This window comes from Temnothorax longispinosus, chromosome 7 (genome assembly GCF_030848805.1).
Source record: "Temnothorax longispinosus isolate EJ_2023e chromosome 7, Tlon_JGU_v1, whole genome shotgun sequence".
NCBI classification, from domain to species: domain Eukaryota; kingdom Metazoa; phylum Arthropoda; class Insecta; order Hymenoptera; family Formicidae; genus Temnothorax; species Temnothorax longispinosus.
The window spans coordinates 16,342,240-16,361,653 of record NC_092364.1 but is presented as its reverse complement, the minus strand read 5'-3'; the positions used below and the strand labels follow the sequence as shown (position 1 = coordinate 16,361,653).

The 19,414-nt window shown below is 41.1% G+C and overlaps 1 protein-coding gene across 1 annotated transcript in view; it reads left to right on the top strand.

Annotated features, from left to right (window-relative positions):
• The window catches only part of LOC139816890 (Krueppel-like factor 6), a 315,297-nt gene that overhangs the window by 275,596 nt on the left and 20,287 nt on the right, over nucleotides 1-19,414 (top strand). The window lies entirely within an intron of this gene.

Sequence of the window (19,414 nt, the reverse complement as noted above, 5' to 3'; positions counted from 1 at the left end):
TTCGCGCTCGCGAAACGTCGCGTCGCGGCGAACGAAATGACTTCCTTGTGTTCGCGTAAAGCGCAACAAGTGAAGAGAAGACTGCACAGTTGCCGGGGTATGTGTGCGTGTGCCATGTGCGTACGTGTGCGAAGAATGAGACTCTCATTGCACTCGTGTTTTTAGCTTCGGTCAGGTTTTAGTCTTAGCCACTAAGAAATTACACTATATCGCACTGCTAATATAATTCCTCTATTCAAAGTACGCACGGACCTCTGAATTTAATCCGCCGCTTCAGAGACAGCGAGAGTCTTATATCAAGGCTTTATACTCGAACCGGCTATCTTGATGGGTTTATTTATTTATTTATTTAAAATAAATTTTTTCCGTACATACAACGTAAATAATTAAAATTAAATTTATATATATTATAATGAATATATTATATAATTATAATAAATTCAGTCAATTCTGAAATTAATTAATACGTATTTAATACTTGTTTGTAGTTCCATTGAAATAAATTTTTTTTGAACATAGCACACAATGTGGGCGCCTCAACTTTGTGCTTCTTTAATTTTCATAATACATCTTCTTTCGTTATCGTTATGCGCAGTTTCATAGCGAAAACTCATCTTCTCTCTTCACTGCGAGGATCAAGTTTCTTTCTATTGAAAGGAGAGGCGTACGCATATATCAACGACAAACTAAAAGGGGAGCGGTGAAACCGGTCGTATAAACTTAAGGGATATCCTCGGAAGACTCGAGCCTGCGCGTGCGTTGATATCGTCAGCTGCATAAATTCCCGAATTAACGCGGAATTGCAAATAAATAAGCTCGGACGAGATCCGTGCGCGCGGGGAACGCGCGATTACGCCTGTTTCGCAACTTACCGTTCGCAAGATTACGACTTGGCGTTGCGGCTTTCCGGTCACGCGCACACTGCAGTTTATTGCCGCGTCGATATATCGACGCAACGCATAAACGCCGTGAGCTGGCGAACGGCCGCTCTTTTGTAACACGTCGGCCATCAGATCGCGTAAAACTTCAGTTAAATGTTCCGCGGAGACGTGTAGCCTCTTAGCCGGCGTCGATGATGGCCGATATATACGATGTGATAGACGCGAACTTAAATTTTAACTTCTTGCGGCGTATTGATATGTTACGAGCACACGTGACTTCGCAGTCGAGAGGAGAGCTTATGCAAAATTTACGCGATACGTTCTCAGTAGAAAATTTTAAGTTTTACGTTGTACTTTTAGATTTTTTTTCAAATTCAAGTTTCAGTATTATATATGTATAATTATTACTCGACAAAAATATTGTGAAATTACATGAACAATTCTCACTAAAAATTGAGAGCAATCACCCTTCACGTTTAGAAAATTTTGTATATATTATTTTTCAGTATTAACATTATATGATGAAGAATCGCAAAATGAAAAGAATTATTTCCGAACTTTCAAGTATTTTAATTCGCTACGGGTAGCTGTTATTACTTAAGATCTCAACTCGTTTAGCAACTCAATTTTTCGTAACGAAAAGTGTAGACATTCGATATGACATTTGTGCGGAAAAAAGAAGATATCGCGCGCTCCGAAGAACGACGTTCTCCGGAGCGATGGACAAGCTACGAGTCGGTCGGCTTCACTGATACCGAGACGTCGGGCAAGATCGGCCGATACCAGGTCGCAGGTGTTCGGTTCGAGGCATGCAAACTAAAGAGCCGTCGGGAGAAATTACCTTCATCTTCAGTGTCTTGAATTCTTGAGCGTTCTTCTCGATTGCGTGCCACAAGCGGCTACGGACGCGCTGACTGAATTTATGGACCGCGCTTGCGATTGCGATCGAAACGACCGATTTGGTGGTACACGATGCGCGGAGACGGGAGAAGATGTTAAAATTCGAAATAACGGGCGTGCCGAACTGAACGACACGGCGAACTTCAGCGCGGAGTCGGTCAATTAATTGAGAATTTCATTGTCGGCCCCGGTTTATCTTCGTGCCAAGTCGGGAAGATCAGACAATCTATAGAGGAACGCACGCCGTAATTAGATACATGTTAACAGCGGTCTAATGTATATATTATGCTTGAAGGATCTTCCTTTATAGAAAATAACGATATGTTGAACATTATTATGTTCACGGAGAAAATTTATAGTAAATATTACTATGGTGTCGCACTATCTGCGGACCATCGAGGAATTTTAAGATAAATTACTATGTTTATGGTAAAATTACGTTATTTAATCGTTTTTAAAACAATAATTATAGTATTTTAACTTGAAATTCCTCGATGGTCCGCAGCTAGTGCGACACCATAGTAATATTTACTATAAAATTTTCTCCGTGTTCAACTACTAACTTTTCATAATTAACTAACTTTTCATAATTAACATAAACGATTGTTTTGAAATGTAAAACACTATGAAATTTTGATGTATAAAATAGCATGTTGTATAAATAGGAGACCTATAAAATTAAAAAGATAATTGGTTTTATTTTTTTATGCGCCATTTTTGATACAGAGAATTCTGGTACTGATTATCTGTCATATTCGCCGTTGTGTAAATAATATCGTGTAGGCAGTTTACCAACTACGGTGACTATGTGTCCTTAAATGTGAAACTGGAGAATAGGACAAGATGTATGAGCGTGTGCGCTCATCCACGTATCTGTACGTGACACACATCGCGCAAAGTACGTACCTCTCCGCCGTAAGGGGGTTGTGTCGTTGTTCGGAAGGTCGAAAGGGACCTGGAGGCTAAGGGGGGGAAGGACATCAAAGCGAGATTGGCTATGTAAACCTACCTACGAACAACAAAGTCAGTCCTTTCCCCCTTTCCTCTTCCGCCTCCTCCCGGTCCTTGTGTTCTTCCTCATCGTGTCTCGTCTCCGTATCCCTTGTTGCCGCTCTCCGAACCTGTTCAGACCGTAGACTAGGGGACATCAGATCCGCCCAGGACGAGCTCCGGTCGGAGGACCCTCGAAAGTGTCGAGTATAGCCACTGTAAAAAAAATTTATCAGATACATTTGGCGCGGGATAAGATTGAATTTTTTTGCCAGTATATACTGAGGATAAAAACGCTGGTCCGGTCGAGCGAACTGAAAAACTGAGAAGAGGGAAGCCATCGATGCGGCTGTAATAGATCATTGTGATTAGGCTGTTTGGTGTAGGTATCTTGTTAATCAGTTAATCACAGTCATCCGATGTCGGTAATTTCTGCAAGATTTTCTATATTTAATATTGATACAGAAAATTCTAGCACTTGTAGACAACTAGATATAAATAGAATATAGAAACATGATACACAGTTACGTAATAATATTCTCGCATCTGAATTGTAATTTCCTTTTGTCTCTTTATTTTTAACATCTTTCAAAGATGCATCATATTTATAACGCACAAAAGAAGTTCAGAGCTCAGATAAAGGCATGCAGTCGGTTGCAAGAGCAGTTTCACGCAAAGGACCCCGCAACGGTCATGGGGGGTTTGGCTCCCAGTCAAATTTAACAATAATGTAGGATAATGTAGTTCATAACATGCTGATAAAAAGTGTCCATAGGCACCAAGCCCAAAAATGGACAGTTTCAGAGATATAAAGCATTAAAGAGTGGAAAAATGAGGGTATCAGGTTTCAGCTAATGGCAGTTTGCAACAGGCTGAATGCCATGCTTTCACTAAAACATTTACTTGATTGCTGGATGAATTATACTTATGCACAGTGCATTGCAAAAATTAACATTAAATACGTAAATGATTCTTGCTTGCTATATATGTTGCATACATGTCATTCGATGCAATGACATTATATTACGTATGGTTTGATCATTGACTTGACTATGTGAACACGCATACTGTGCATAAGTATAATTCATCCAGCAATCAAGTAAGTGTTTTAGTGAAAGCATGGCATTCAGCCTGTTGCAAACTGCCATTAGCTGAAACCTGATACCCTCATTTTTCCCCTCTTTAATGCTTTATATCTCTGAAACTGTCCATTTTTGGGCTTGGTGCCTATGGACACTTTTTATCAGCATGTTATGAACTACATTATCCTACATTATTGTTAAATTTGACTGGGAGCCAAAACCCCCCCATGACCGTTGCGGGGTCCTTTATTAGCGCCTTCTTACATTGTTTGGAACCAATAGCAGATCCGACATAAAGAAAATATCGGATTAAATTATACAATTACACCGGTTTTTAACTCATGCATTGAGTTTAGTGTAATTGTCTCGCAGAATGATGGAAGCGTGCAATACAGTCGAACATTGTGACTCGCAGTTCGATTGACAAATCACTATTAATGGGTACCGTTGAGCATTAGAAGTGACGGATATATTATAGATCGAGGGATTGAACGCGGTATACGCATTTTGCATCATTGGCGACCGCAGAACGTGCTTGAATTATGCATCGGTCTGAAAATAGGATGGACCGTGCCGTTAACGAGTCGGCAAAAGCCCGTAGTGAATGGGAGAAAGGACATCGAAACGTTGAAACTTTAAGTTATCGCGCTGAACTTTTTAACGAAATAAATTACCAGCGGAAAAATGGCTCGACCGTTTAATTGACGTTGGCTGTAGTTGGGCCAATGCGTCACATTGCGTTGTTCGTCTGACAGGATTTATTTACTTGGTTTATCTTTGACACGTATAGCTACTTATTGAGAATAATTTTGTCATTTAATATGAGATCGACCGCGCATTTGCGCAGGTTATTGTAATATCAGTAATATTCTATGAATTTTATTAATATAATATTAATATCTTTTTGTATTTTATCTATGTCTACTAATAAAATATTAAATTGAATTACTGATTTTGAAGTTTAACTGTATTTGCTATATTATTAATTATTAATTTATTATTAATTATAATATTTCTATTTAAATATAAATTGCACAATACATTTTATATAGATCATTTTATAAAAGATTAGATGGAGATCTATGATTTCACCACTTTGCGCCATATCTGATTGCATTCTACTTTCCCGTAAATTACAGATGGGCAAAACTCGAACGGGACCATGTTTTAATTAAAATTATCCCGCTGAATTTCAGCGTGAAGTATGTACGGCGCGCTATGGCGATTCGTTAAAACGCGCTCTCGTTAATTGCGCTGCTTTTAGCACTACTTGCCTCTCCGGTTTTCATCTCACACTGACGTATAGTCGTGATGTTCACACAGCGAGATTCGCGTTCTCGAAACGCTTTTGCGAAAGATCGATTTCCTTTCGAAGGGTCGACCAAGGTTACTCCTGATCCTATACTTTCGAATGAACTCTCGATAAATTTTCGATACGGAGGAATATCGATTAATTTTAATCGAGCTCCTCCTGTAATATACAAATATTACAAAAAGTGAGAGAATTATTGAGACATGCATATTATTAAAGAAAGAAACTGCTGTATGAAAATCTGATTTGCAGAAAAATGTATATATCACTGATATAATATTTTATAGTTTTGTAGGTATATAAAGTAATCAATTCTGTTAGTTTCAAACTTTTATCCATATTCCAAACTTAAAATTAAACTTAAAATAAGCAGACAAGAAATTGAAGGATTTAATTTTTATGCTAAAGTCGAGGCTAAAGTACATATTATTATAATTATCAGAAATAAATACATTTTTATCACAATTGACAATACAGAGATCGCTTTCGTCGATTTCGTAAAGAAAATTATATCGTAAATATTTTATGAAAAATTTTAGAGGGTCCTATTTAATAAACTTCACAACACCGAGCCATATTTGGTGCAGTCCATCATCCGCAAGAGTATAATAGCGATGATAAGCGTATATACGCTCATCCCCTTTTGCGAGCGGCGACGCGTGGTTCTATAAAAGGTTCATGCACCACGTCTCGCGATAATAAAAGGTTGCATCGGGAAGGAAAGTCCACGATTACGTTCGTGTCGTGAAATAATCATCTGTTGGACGATGGCATCTGGTAAGACATACTTTCACGCGCGCGCGTCCCATAAACGGCGCGCACGCAGAAAGTGAATCACGCATATCGCAATGTACCTCTTTAAAATTCCAGACGGAGATTTTAATCTTTCGTTACGTAATGCTTCTTACGGTTAACAAAATTATATTTTAACGAACACTTTCTGAAAGGCGACTAATATCAGAAATGTTTTATTGAGCAAATAGGAAGAAACCGATTATGTTTTAAACATAGAAACAGCAAACATTTGCAACGTGTGTAATGTTTCGTGAGTGATTATTTAATTTTTTGGGATAAATTTCCCGGTTTTATTTTTTTATATAGAGTAATATTTATATAGAGTAATTTTTATTTATTTTGTTATTTAAATAACTTTCATGGAGAGTTCCTCGGTCATATTTCATTTAGATCGCGTAGTACGCGAGGAATGTGCAAATAAATTTATTACACTGGGAAATTACATATATATCGTATTCATGCACAGGTATAACGTAGAATTGTGACAATGCGCTCGCGACAAATTGCGCGGCCGCAGCAATTTTCCTTCTTGCTTGGTGTCGTCGGGGAAAAACATTTTCTCTCCCTTCTAGCGCGCGCGCGCGTGTCCCGTATTCAGTTTAGGCGAGTCGTAACGTATTCCCCAGTTTTGGCCCGTATAAAACAATCGCTTCTGGCACGAGTGAGAGTATCGCGGCTCGTATCGCGCACGCTCCTTCACCGTTAAATGGAACACCAGAATCCCGGAAAGTCGGCCGTGCGCGACTCGATGCGTGGCTTCTTCGCCGTCGTTTTCGCCGCCGCCGCCGCCGTCGTCGTCGTCGTTGTCGAGCAAGTCGAGCGGCTTAAAGTTATGGCCTCCGGCTTCGTCGCCCGCCCGCTACACAAGCGGACCCGAAGTTTCCATCCCCGGTCTCCGCGTCGGTGATTTACGCGCTCGTACATCCGCGGCTTCGCCCTATATACGTTGGCCACGGGCCCATCGCGCGGCTTCTTTCCTTCCGCTCAGCCGATCCCGCTTAGCCCCGTTTTCCTTGTTCGGACCAAATTTACCCCGATCGGCGGGTGAATTCGTCGCTCGCGCGATTCGATTTGTCCGTTCCTGAATGTCGACGGCGAACGTTGATAAAATTTGCGAGAGAGGAACAAGAACCTGTGAAAAGCGAAATAAAATTTACGAGCGGAATAAGTGAATGTAAAGTTTGCGTGGCGCCAATACGCCTGTTCCTCAAGTATTTCGTAACTAACAAGTGGCAATCATAGGTCAATGTACATAACATCGTGAATATTCTGAACTCGCATAGCCTATATTATCCGCTTTATGATAATAACCGTCTCTTGAATGAAGCAATTTTCCTTGTGCGAGAATGACAGTTTATCGACATTTAACATAGTCACACGCGTGACTCTGTAACAATATTCTGTAATGAATCATTAACCCAAGTTAACGATAATTACTGAAGGATGTCGCTTGCGATAATGTTGCAGCATATATAATATAATTTTGTATATTTTATCATACTCTGAATAACTACAAGTAAAATTTTCATACTATTTTTATTGCAAGCACACATAGGCAACGTTTTGTAAAGTAGAAGACATAGAAAAGCATCGATAATGCAAAATAATAATTTTTAAAAGTTAAACTTTGTTAAAAACATAATATTATCTTTTATCTAATAATTTGTTTTACAACAAATTCAGTGATAAATCTTAAAATATTTTTAGCCAAATATGGACAGAGATTTTTTGCGCTTTTATATGAAGAAGAAAGCGGCGCGGCAGTGTTCGGTTGATATCAGATATCACGTTCATATCTTTGCGAAAGTCCGATCACTGCACCTTATAGCTCTCTCTCTACCGCGCTGCGTTATGACAATTGCTAATAACCGTCTGGTGATTACAGTTCCGTAACATTATCCTTCTTTCATAAAGGAAGCAATGAGATTTGTATTACAGTCGATCGCGAACGCATTGAAAGTCGAATGTTATTGAATTACAAACTGGTGGCCCGCATTAGCAGGGTAATTGAAATAAATTAGGATCCGCTTTACACCTCGCCGCGTGCATGCTGCAAAGTGTTTTCTAGAACTTAAACGACTTGAACAGATTCTTGTGCTAGTACAACGTTCATTTATCTATATTTTATCTTATTGAACACCCGATTTCTGAATTAGGTTGTAAAGTTCCTTAAACTATTTTGTCGTCAGCTATTTTACATGAATGTCTTCACTATTTTTTGCCAAGAAAATTTTCGCTGGCACTCCTCGTCCAAGTATTTCCTCGCACCTTTTGTGGACACCCTGCTTCTATCGCCATTGACAGTCTTTGACACGAATGTCGCGACGAATCCTCCGAATCTCGCACGACGGACGGACGAGTGCGCGCGTATATATACGGTAGCCGTATAGAATCTCTCTCTCGAGATCGGACGAGGCTCTTCTCCGATGGACGGCGGAAGAGTAGTTTCAGAATCGCTCGTTACATGCAGCCCGTGTTCCCGAATAGGATGTCACGTCGCCGTGGAACGTGCGACGCGAACCCTCTCTCCCTCCCCCTCCCTCCTTCGCCCGTTCACTCTATCAGGGCCCTCGCGCGCCGCTTCGTGTATCCTCCCTTCACCTGCCGCGCCGGTGTCGCGCACTCGGGCTCCCTGCGGTCGTACGGGCGCGAGGCGTACGTGAAACCCGTGGGTCTCGTAACGCCATGGCACGGCGCGTCCCCTCTACCTCCGGTACTCTCCCGCTTCCGTACGACATCCATAATGTCTGTCTATTCACTCGACCAGGCGCGCTGCCTGTGACAGCGTATGAATTCCAACTTGAATATGTATTGTCGGCGCCAAATTAATATATACAGCCGCGACCGCGTACCTCCGCGGAACCCCCCCGCTATATAACGCGCGAGCGCGCCATCGTCTCTCGCTTCGTTCTCTCCGTCACTTTTCCTCGTCTTCCTTCGCCACCTTCTCACCCCTTGCCTTTTCTCCGGCGCTGCTTCTAAATGTAATTTAATAATGTCTGCCGCTGTGCGCACCGTCGACGCTACCGGGCCTCCTCGGGATCCTCGTGACTCAACGACGCGGAATAACGATTTTTACAAGGAACCGTCGAGACGTTAACTCTCTCTTTCTCGCGGCGAGCCTTACGGCGCGGGCGGATTAATATTCTCCGCTGAGAAACGAAGACGCGGAATACGTCGACTTTGTGAGACGGGGAATTAAATTTCACGATGATGCACGCGCGTTCTGCGTCCGACACGTTATTGTTTCTAATTGAAGGCTACAAGATAAAAAAAGAACGTAAAGAGACTTAAGGATTAAACGGATGAAGCTTTGGCAAATTTTGAAACGTGCCGTTAAGCGGAAGTAAATGTGGTAGATATAAAATTTATGAAAAAGTAAACTTTGAAAATTAATGTTTGTGCGGTTGAGTGTTATACATATGTATCGATTTTAAAAACTTCGATTTTTGGTAGATGTATAGTTAAATAAATTTGAATATAGAAGAATCTTATTTTTTTTTTTACAAATTGAGAAGTATAGCAAATTGGACTGAAACACGGAGAATACGTACATTAAGAAAAAGATAAAACATATATTTCGCAAAAAGAGAGGAATATTTAATATCCATTATTTGCGGATAAATTGTTGCAACTTCAAATAATGCCACACATTATAAATTCGATATCTTTTCCTATAATAATTTTATTATAACGTGATAATAATGAAACGCGAAATTTCGTTACATTTAATTAATTTCTGTTTTCCATGAAGGAGTGGAGTTTAATTTTACGTGGTATGATATCTTCGGATGTTAAAATTAAATTTCTTGAATCGTTGTTTGAACCATTTATTTATAACTGATTGCAATGTAAAGATAAGGAGGCAGGAAGTTAGATATTCTATAGAACAAATTGTGAATAGCGAATGCGAGGTAAGTTAAGCGAATGAATTTACCATGAATACAAGACGAGATCAGAACCAATCGTCAGTCCCCAGCATTACAGTTCGTCAGGTAGCGCTCTGCATTTCGTCACGCCTCATTACCTAGATTTACGAAGACCCGAGGTAGGCAGAACCGCACGCGAATACTGTGACTGCCGACTAGGAAGCGGCGGCTAATCGGTCGAAATAGAGAGCATCGGAGAGGAAAGAGCAGGGGATAGCAACGAAGAAATCGTGCTCTCAATAGTAATCTCCGCTGAAACGACTTTGGGATGGAGAATGCGGAATTATTGAAGGAATTATTGAAGGAAAAAAGAAATAAGGAACCGCTGAGTTATGAGTCACGTCTTGTTTTGCAAGCTGACCAACAAGATCTCAAAACAGGATTTTACTCTTCATATAAACTATCCGCATTTTCCATGTTCCCTGTTAATAGATTCGCTAAATCGTGTATTTCAGGCGATTACTCTTATGTATCATTTTAATTTGCAAAGATTATTGCATTTCTGCCGTGAAAGATTTTGTTAATTTAATAAATAAATTAGTAATTAACTTTTTAAAGAAAAATGTAATGTTTTGCGAGAATCTTTTATATAATATTACTATTAACAATTATCTTTAGTTATTCTATACCTATACATTTTTTGCTACATAACTGTTTTATCTCTGTGCAATTTACATAGTTATTCTACGTACATTTCCATATGCATCACGATTTATGTTATATATAAATTACACTTGTTGTATTTTCTTCCTTAAATCCTCTTCTTTGTCACATAACTTTCCTTTATCGTTGCCTTCTCCATTCCTATCCCGCTTGTGTCTCTTCGCTGGCACGTTCTCATCAGCCTCTGTGATGCGGTAGATGCACGGGAATGACGTATTGACATCTCCGTCCACTCATCCTCGCCATTTATCGCAAATAGAAGACTCAAACTCCGCCACTCCGCCGAGCGGACACGGCGGATACATATTTCACGACGGGCAAAGCCGGTCGATGCGTTTCATCTCGTTCCAACATCCGCCATATACCGCTTTTTCTTCGTTGTTTGCTAACGCGTCACATAGTAGGCTGTTTTTCAAAATATATAACATATAACTCTAAGAAATGGACAATGAAATAAAGATTAATTCCTAATCATTTCAATACTTTAATCCCATATTTACTATAAAATGTTATTTATATTACGAAATTTATAGAATTATTTCCAAAAAATATATATTAATATCTATATAATAGAATTATATACGAAATCTTGAATCACATAAGTTACATCATCTGTGTAGGCTAGTTCCTTAAAAAAAAATCGCGACGTCTCGTACGTAGGCCAGCAGCATGATGGGCAGCAGTATCATTTGCGCATAAAGCATGCGTGAACAACCTGATTGGCGTGCGTGAAGAATCAAGTTCGTCATACCTGGATGGCCTTCAATCTGTTTACTTTTATTATTAGACTTCTTCAAATTGCATCTTTATGGGTCACTGAACATCCATTACACAGTATTAGCGATCAATTAACCCTCTCTTTAACTTGACAGAAGGCCAGCGCGGAGATTTGTATCGCGCGATAACTTTGTCCATTGACGATTAAATCCAGCACGGCGAAGGAAACGTCGAGAATACACGTGTTATCGACACGTCCGTTTATTTGGTTCCGCCTTTTTTTCTCAATCGAAGATTTTATTTCTCTCGCGAGTAATTGCTTCGTGTAAATTTCGAGCGGCCATTCGATCGCTCATCAATGTCACCTGTCATTACAGCGTATCATCGGCATCTACCGGGTTTGACGTTTCAGTCGATAACGTTCGGCGAATTAAAAAATCGTTGAGATTTATACGAGAAAGTTCAGTGCAACGCTTCTTCGTATAAATAACTCGACGTATTCAATCGCTATTATTCCATAAAAATTATTTTTATTATTTAGCATTATATATATTGCATTGCCACCTATTTTAACAGAAACATCGACAGTATTTGCATAATTTATTAATTACAGTTAATCTCCATATCAGAGACAAGTGATAAAAATGAAAATCTCGACTACGTGCGAGTAGATTATTTTTAATTAAATATTTAGGAATCATGTTGCCTGAGAGAATTTATATATATTGTTTTAAACAGTTTTATATCTATTCTATTTTAATTTATGGGTAATTGATATTTTTCTGTACAAAGTCCACGAAGATTAGAAAGAGAACGAAGCAGATTAATTAAATATTTAATTATGTTAGGATAATCTCTTCTAAGATTTTTTTTTACTTCAACATTTTTTAATAAGTATTTGTAATTATACAACATTCATGTGATATTAACCATGCTTATGTTCACGGACAAAACAGGAGAAATCGTAATGATTAAATAGAAAACGGGGAAATGTCGGGGCTCGTGCGATGGAGAAAAAAGCGTGGAAAATTATCCGACGGGCATCACGCAGGGGATGGAACGGGGGAAGAAAGGCTACCGCGAAAGAATCTCGAGGAATGTGAGCGATCCCGAGGAACGACGGCGTCGACGTCGAGGGCGAGTTTTTGCTCGATTTGCTCGAAAGCGGAGAAGATTGCGACCTATAGCGGTAACGACGTCTTCGGGAGAATCATCCCGATGGGTAGTATCAGACCGGAATGGTTACGCAACGTGCGTCCCGATCGATGCGTACGTATGTGTGTGCGTTTCCCCATGCATGCGTGTGTCCCTACGTGTGAGCTACGTATGGTTCCTGCGCTGGCTCGAGGCCGAATACCTTTCTGGTATCGACTGTACGCCAGTTAGTTTGCGGTTCTTCCAGGAATTTGAACCCTATGATCCTTGGCACTGATCCCTCTCGTGTTCCGAATCTTCGGTCGAGGGCTGCCGCTGGCTTTGAAGGCCGCTGCTGAGGAACGAGAGAGGAGGAGAGCCAAAGGCGCAAGGCGAGCGCAGGCGGCGCGCAAGAGGATTCCTTCTCGACGATAACCCCCTATCCTCTCACAAAGGAACTGTAGGGGCTAATAAAAATCGGCTGTTTGCTTAGTTGCTATTACACCCGATATTGCGATGGAACGCCGCGCGCTGTAGATCTTACCGCTGAAGCGAGCGCTGCCTACGTTACGCAAACCGATTTATCATTGTCGTGCATCGCAAGCCAATTATTCCATTTTGCATTTTACCTAAACTCAAACATGGTCATTAAATATTTACGAGAATGAATAATGCTATACTTGAATCGCACTGAATAACGCTGGCTTACTTATTGGTTAGACTCGAGAGTTCACATAATCAACCTACACAAATTCGTTCCTCTTTAAAGAGCATCGCGGTATATCGCTCGCGATTGTGCACACCCGGAAATCGTTTGCTGGCTGGTACGCGCACTTCCGCTCCTTTTCCCTCATTTCCTTACCGCGAATCGCGGCGGTAACAAATTACCGGTTAACAAGCTTAAAGGCACAAAGGCGCTCTTAACGAGATGACGTCATAACAATAACAAACAATTGTATCGTCTTGCCGTACGATTGCACCCTAACGAGCCTCGCTAGTCCTCATTGCATTCTATTGGCCGGACAAGAGAGCCGCTCTCGCTCTTTGTACCAGTCGCCGTTTCTTTCTCTTTATAGGCATCTGTCCGAGAGTCATCATCACGCGACATGAGCGAGGGAAGGAGAGAAAGGGGACGAATATACTGAATTAGTCGTAAGTCACTCAGCAACGGCTTGTTAGCGTCGTTAACCCTGACCCCCGGGTATATCGTCTTCGCTATAACGGCGTTCCGTCGCGTTTTCGAGTGGACGACCGGCATGGCGGAGGAAAACCATAAGCCTCGAAACACGATCAGCTTGGATGGTATCCCTCCACGATCTCGCGTTCTATAGATGCCATTCCCTTGAATGTCGCCTCGCCAGGATTTCCTCGATGGATCCGGACGAGACGCCGCGCGATCGATATGAGCTTGAGAAGATTTCGCCAGCAATGTCTTAGAAACGTGTACTTTTAACATTTTATAGTATTTAATTAGTAATTTGCAAGTATTTTTTATAGAAGATTAATAAAGCTCGACGAAAAAAATATCTCCGTTAATTCCCGGTTTAGCATATATATAAAATAATTTTTTAAATTAATATTGGAATGTTGAATGTGTATATAGTTTTATGGATACAATTTGCTTTTTTTTGAGATATAAGTAAGCGACAAAAGTCTATTAGTTTTTCTAAATTTCTTTAACAAGATTTTTTGCAAATGTTATTTGAGACATTATATATTTAGTATATCGAACTGGAGATTGTTAGGACAAAAGAGTTAGGACAATCCGCGATATAAAGGCTGACATAGTGTCCCACCATTCGATACTTCCCTCGAATCCGCAAAATCGAGATAGCGATTCAAACGCCCGAAGGGCCAGAATCGTAAATCCTTGCGCTGGCCCTCTCCGGACGCGCCGTCGTTCCCGAGGTTTCGTATCTTCGACGCAGAACGAGAGCGCGCATACGGTACGATTAAGATACGGTACACTCCATTTAATCAGTCCGCGGGCTGGAGAGCCCCCGATATCTATGGAAAGTACCTGATGGCTACTCTCTTCCTTCCACCGCCATTTGAAAAGAACGAGAGAACCCAGAGGGGGGGCGCGATTAAAAGGAAGGATGGGACAGAGATGGAAGAGGCGACCTCGACCGCGCTTTCCAAATTTCGTCGCTCCGAGGGACGAGGCGAGGGTGGGATCAGACGAAAGGAGAGAAACGCGCGAGGAGCGCTGGAAAGTAGGAGGAAAGGACGAGATAAATTCGCGGGTTTACGGCGCCCTTAAAATCGTGGGGATCTCTTTAACGACCTGGCAGACCGCCACCGTGGTGGTCCTCCTAGCGGGAGGGCTGAAATGCATCGACGGTCGCTCGCTCGCTCGCGTACGCGCGGGCTCGTGCGCGAATGCAAGCTCGGGTTATCATTCATTCGCTCTCGAGCGAGCCGCGAGAGCTCTGTTAATGACAGTCCCATGGAATTACTGCGGAACTTCACGTCCGCGTTAGGACGATGCGCGCGAGGTGAGGGCTGAAAAATGCGCGAGAGGGAAGAAAAGGTGAATCCATACCGCGCGAAATTCCGCCAACGCGGGCAAAGATTATCTTTCTTCTCCCGCGATGGCTCGCTTTCTCTTCTCGCTGCTCGCTTCCTCCCTCTTAGCATTTCCCATCGTCGAGTCTCTTGCCAGCTGCATTCTCGACGTTCGAGCCTGTCGCCCCAGAGAGGCGCGCGTCTCCTTGAAAATACTTTATTTTATTGTTACCGCCAGATCCAGCGAATTCCGGCCTCGTTACTGTCGAAGCGTCTTCGCGAGGTTGAGTAAAGATTTGAGTTTGCGTAAACTACAGTCGTAGGAGAAAGAGAGAGACGGGCAGAAGGAGAGAAGAGTGAGGTGACGGGGTGGCCTCTAAAGAGAAGAGTCCGGCTTTCAGGGATCTACGAGCGAGCTGCGATAAGAGATTTTGAGAATCCAAGATGGGGCTCTCGATGTCCTTTTTGCCCGTTCAGATTTCGCGCTCCGCTCCACGATCCGGTCAATTTTCTTTTCTCTTTCTTTTTTTTTTCTTCTTCCTACTGTTTGTCCAATGTGATAGCCCACCGACGAATCGAGTTCTCTATCCTACACAAACTCCGAAATGACGCCGTTATCATTAAGAACGGTCTTATCGGTCGTAGGGAGTGACCATTATCTCCGAACTGTTTCTGTGCCCATTGAGCCCGACGAAGACGTTTTCCCTTTTAGATATGACCTCGTTGGTCGGATGTAGAAAGTCCTCGTGGTTCCATGGGAAATAAAAAACCGCAAATGTCTTTTGATACCACAACATTACGCGATACCGAATGAAACGTAATTGCCTCTAGGTCGCCAGAAAATCAAATTGTATTTCCTGCGAGACCGTAAGAGTCTTGTTCCTATATATGTCACTTTTTACTATTGTTATCAAGGATTTATGTGAACATTAAAGTTGGTACCGAATTTCATAGTATTATATAGATAATGCGATTAAATCTCAAAACTAGTAATAATAAATGTATCAATATGGTGTGAAATGTGGTTCACGACAATTTTGACGATGAAAAATATATTTAGCCCACATAGTATAATACTTGATCTTTATATAATATAATAAGTCTCTCTTTATATAAGTAGATATTAATACCGGTATTTAAAAGTCTGAAATTTAATCGCGCTTTTGATATTTCTGATCGCGTTTAAAATATTCCCGATATCCGAATATAATTGCACTTTAATGCACGACACGATGTTTGACGAGCAACGAGCATGTTTTCGTTGATCGCGTATATATGTGATGCAGCGGAATCGCTATAAACCTCATAAATTCGCTACAAATGGCTTACAGGTTTACCTATAAAAACATAATGGCGAGACTGTCTCCTTTCATCGTCCTTTTTCATCGAGCATTCGGCCTATCGATCCGTGGAATTTTTTTATTGCCACTGTCCCTCGCAGCGCGATCCCTTCGTCAGCTAAAAGAAAGTAAACATCGTAAAAAAAAATTCGCACTCAACGAGTGTTTGCTCAGGTCCCACGAGAGGAATATCATCCGTAGAAATTGGTGACATAACTTCGAGATCATGTACTTGTTGTTCATCAATATTGAATACGCTACACGTCACGACTCTCGCATTTAATTAAGTTATGTTTATATTCGAAATGTAATCGAAAACTCGAAAACGGGACGTGATAATGGAGCGACGAGGACAGAGAGAGAGAGAGAGAGAGAGAGAGAGAGAGAGAGAGAGAGAGAGGGAGATCCTGCATATTTAAAATAGCCGTGTAAACGAGACGAGTGAACAAGATCTCAAATATTGTATAATTTCGCTGGTGGAATTTCATGGCAATGATGAAGAGAGCGGGCGAAGGGTCGCATAAATCCGGCAGGCGAATGGCTTGTGGGCTCATCGCGAAAAGCGTAATAGAGAATTCCGCAATTCGGATGCTTATGGGGCACTCCGACGGAAAACGTTAGTGTGGCTATTGGTATCGACCGCGCGGGGCACACCACAGACGGGGTTCGCCCCGTGAGCTTCTAAATTATTACGCAGTTTTGGATTTAACGGAGCCAATGACGAAAAGGACGCGCTTTGGCTCGCGTCCGCGAAGTCGTAAAGCTACGAGTGTGCGCTTAACTAGAAAGCTCGCGGGTATTTTTCCCGGCGATTCCGTCGCGCGCAGCGCACTCCTAGGCGGCACAGCGAGGCCGATTTACCATTACGGAAACAAAGAAAATCAAAATATCTTCCGCGAAACCATCCACCTTCCCGGAATAATCTAGAAACTGCGAAAGGTCAAACTCCGTTTCTCCGAACGCGAGTCGTACGTAGCCTCGTAAATGCATTTGCTTCCTGTTTTGCGGTGGAGTTACGACGCTGCACAGAGTCAATATTAATATAACGGACATTACCTCGTAACAGTCGACGGTATTTTGATACTACAGTTTTCATCATATAAACACGATCTATTTTCGATATCTGATTATTCTCGATATTCTACTAAAATATTTTCTTCGTTATTTCTATAATGAAAGGAGACACTTTTTAATAGTAATATACATTCCCCTTCGTAAAGCTCCATAAGACTATAATTTTTTTTACTCTCTGTTTGTCTGTTTGTTTTGTTAAAGTGTTTTATTAAAAATTTACTTAAAATGTTATAATTATTTAGACATTAAGTGCCTTTGGTTAGACAGAATCAATCAATATTCTCACGGCTTCGAACGCATTAATATTGTTCTATTTGCAACGACGATTAACGTTGTTTTCCTCGAAGATTTTCTGACGGATTAAGTCGACGGGATAAATCGATCGCCGTCTATATATAGAGCTGTGCCTCGGAGGTCAGGATTAGTAAAGTTCAGTTGATGCTGGAGCAAGCCCTGGGGAAGGAGAAACGGTCCCTAAGCGAGTGATAAAATTCCTTTCCAAGTTATATTAACGCCGTTAGTCGTACCCACGGTGCCCCCGGACGAACTTTAATCGTGAATAATGAAGGAGCCCGGCGGCGATTATTTTTCTCGCAGAAGGGACCGACGGCATTAGACGCAGCCCTCGAACTTCGGCGCTGAGCCATTTTTTGCAGTTCCCGAAGAATCTTTGTCAGGCGGGAAAATAGACTTGGCTTTCTTGCTCGTTGTTTGATTCTAGACGTACTTATCGTAAATTATGGTATTAAAGATAACTAAGGAAGCCCCCCCCGTGCACTCCCTTCTTTTAATTTTATGACTGCGGCTTCAAAAGCCGATTCACTCAGCGCAAAACAGTTCCTAATTCGCTTAGTTCCCGCGCACTATTTTTTCATTGAAGGCTTGACATAGAACAGGCTGTAAGCGCTTTATTCTTAAATTTCTGTATTTAAGAAGCGGAGATGGACACTAATTTAATTGTCCGCTACGAAGAGGCTGTTTATTAAGATATGTGATTGCCATATGACGTTAAGAACATATTTCTCGATGGACTATATTATACCGCTACCAGCGTCGGCATGTAACAAACGTTCTTAAAGTAGCTTTATAGAAGGCGAATAGCTTCATTTGTAATAGCGTCAGACAGAACCGTCGCTCCTGATGGTAACCGTTAGGGCGAATAATAAATTGGCAGACAATGCCCGAAGGAAGATACCAAAGTGCACAAAGAATGCTTGCGTCAGCTATCATTTTTAGCTTGCAGGCGGAAAGAAAAATAATATAGCTGTTCAACGCTGGTATAATTTATACTCTCGCAGAATATCGTACCGTTTTCAATAATTAATACTGTTGTTGATGATTGCAGAAACTTATTAAAAAAGGTGCTCTCGATAGTGATATAATAGTATCATGCAATATGCAATAATAATAAGAAAAACTAAAGCAATACGAATTGAAGATATAAATATCATTTATGCGTAAATATGTATAATGGATGTTAGAAAATTAAAGTCACTGCAAGATTGCAATTAATTAAGAGCGAAGCGAATGATAATATGTGAAGTTTAAACACGTTGAATATTTCTTATTTGTGCATCGTCTGCCTTTCGCTCGCATTATGGTGTTTTTTTACGTTTTCTTTGACTATAACAAATGTAAAGAATTTCATTATAAAGTAGGAAACAATGACGTTGAGTGAAAATGGACGGTCTTAATCGATTCCTGCAAGAATCGATAATCGAATTTTTGCAAAACCAAACAGACCATTGTTTCATAACATTGTTACACTTGAAACTTTATACATATACGGTACGTATTAAAATCACAAACTATTATTTCGTGATTATTCGCTGTACGAAGCCTTCGTTCAAAGAGAAGTCGACAGGACGAAGGACCCGAAGGAGACTTAGCCAGAACGGGGTGCTATAATTTCATTTGTGTGGTATAGTTGGTGCATAATTCCTCGCAGTGAGTAGCATAACTTTGTACTCTCTCCAAGGAACTGTACCAAACTGGCACAGCCTACGGGAGAGCATCAACTTCGCAAACTCACGAGTAGTTGCGTTGACGGCGATGTACTTTCCCATATGGGGATGCTTGACTTCTAAAG